General features: G+C 42.2%; 1 pseudogene; it reads left to right on the top strand.

Moving 5' to 3' along the window:
* The first annotated feature begins 227 nt into the window (after positions 1–227).
* LOC121432841 lies at positions 228–889 on the top strand (annotated as a pseudogene).
* The last annotated feature ends 1149 nt before the right edge of the window (positions 890–2038 follow it).

Raw genomic sequence — 2038 nt, 5'->3', positions numbered from 1 at the left:
GTTTTCTGTTCTTCCTGCTTGGAGCGACTATATGAGCTGAGAAATCTAATTACCTTTTGATGATGAAGCAAGATGAGAGCAAGCTCAGAGCAGAGAGGTTTTTTTTTTTCCCTATAAACTTGGCTCTGACAATGCCTGCTGGAGGATGGTACCTTCTCAAGAGCAATGGAGTTTCGTCATTGTCTTGTCCAAGAAACTCCCCCTTGCTTTGACTGTGAGTGAAGATAATGGAGTATGTTTTAGCTCCAACTGTATTTGTCTCATCTGGTAGAATTTTCCAGACAGAACGTGCTGACCTTATCTGCTGTAGCTGCTGGGTTCCCCTTGGTGGGACTAAAGGCTGCCAACTAAGAAGAAACACGTCCATTCTGTGTGGATGAAGTGCACACAAAGCGGAATGAATTACCAAGCCCTTGGGTTTGGTGTACCGTGACAGGAGGCCCAGATTACAGAGTACTGGTGCACAGAGCTGGAAAATGTCCCGGGAGATGCTCTTTTGTTTGCAAAGACGCCGTTTGCACAGCCCAGCTGGGAGGGAGAGTATCGTCTGAGATGCAGAGCGGTCAGGTGGTGTTCGTCCATTTGGAGTGTCCTTTTCTGTGGTTGGAATGAGGAATGGCTGCATTTATTTCAATCAGATCCGTCTGGGGCTTACTCTTCCAGGAAGGCCACAGCGATGGGAAAGAACAACGCAAATGGGAAAATCTTCCTTTAAAAAGACAGAAGGAAAAGCCCTGAACTTGAAAATGCCTTTTCTGCAGTCATCGTCGCTCTCAGGGAAAGCTTTGAAGGGCAAATAGTAGAAGATAGCATGGAAGTCGGGATCTGCAATGAAGCCGACTTTAGGACATTTATTCCGACTGATTTTCAGACTGTCAGAGCATACTAAAGAAGTGGCTGAACAATTCCACTTCAAGATAATTTATCTAGCCGGGCGGTGATGGTGCACGCCTTTAATCCCAGCATTCAGAAGGCAGAGGCAGGCAGATCTCTGTGAGTTCGAGGCCAGCCTGGTCTACAAGAGCTAGTTCCAGGACAGGCCCCAAAGCTACCAAGAAACCCTGTCTCCAAACAAACAAACAAACAAACAAAAAAATCTATTTACTTATACATGTTTATGGTATGCTTTATTTTTGCAGACTTTTTATACTTATTTCTACAGGGCTTAATAGAACTATGTTTTTAAAATGATAATTATACAAATAGACTATTAAATCCATTTTTTTTTTGATTTTCGAGACAGGGTTTCTCTGTAGCTTTTGGTTCCTGTCCTGGAACTGGCTCTTGTAGACCAGGCTGGCCTCAAACTCACAGAGATCTGCCTGCCTCTGCTTCCCGAGTGCTGGGATTAAAGGCGTGCACCACCACCATCCGGCTCTAAATCCAATTAAGTGTTTAGGAGTTGTAGAGGTTGTTTGTTTACTTATTTACATCTATCTATTATGTATGCATGTATCTATCTATCTATCTATCTATCTATCTATCTATCTATCTATCTCTATCATTTATCATCTGTTGATCTCTCTGTCTACCTACCTACCTATCCATCTATCTATCATCTACATATCTATCTTTCCACCTACCTATCCACCTATCTAATTAATATGTATATCTTTGCACCTTGTTCATGCCTGGTGCCACGGAGATAAGAAGATACCATAGAACTGAAGTTACTGATGGTGTGAGCCACCATGTAGGTGGTGGGTACCAAACCCAGATGAGAGCAGTGAGTACCTTTCAACGGCTGAGCTAGCTCATCAGTTTTGAAGTGGAAAAGTTTAAACTAGTTATTTCTTACTTTTAATCACATTTGATTTCTGGGAATTACATTGCAAAGCAGAATGACAAAATTAATGAAGTTTTTATATATTTCACACTTACCATTAGATAGTTCCTATGTTTTCACAGAGCACTGTGCTGATTTTGCCTTTAGAACGGAGAGACTCTGTAGGCATTGATGGATTCACGAGAGGATTAGGTGTTGGGGTGGTTTGAATGAGAATGACCCCACAGGCTCTTACATTTGAATGCTTAGTCA

The sequence above is a fragment of the Microtus oregoni genome, unplaced genomic scaffold (assembly GCF_018167655.1).
Source record: "Microtus oregoni isolate MIOR12 unplaced genomic scaffold, Mior012 000036F_ref0000092, whole genome shotgun sequence".
NCBI lineage: Eukaryota > Metazoa > Chordata > Mammalia > Rodentia > Cricetidae > Microtus > Microtus oregoni.
The sequence above is the reverse complement of the archived record's forward strand: the minus strand, read 5'-3'. Positions and strand labels throughout refer to the sequence as shown.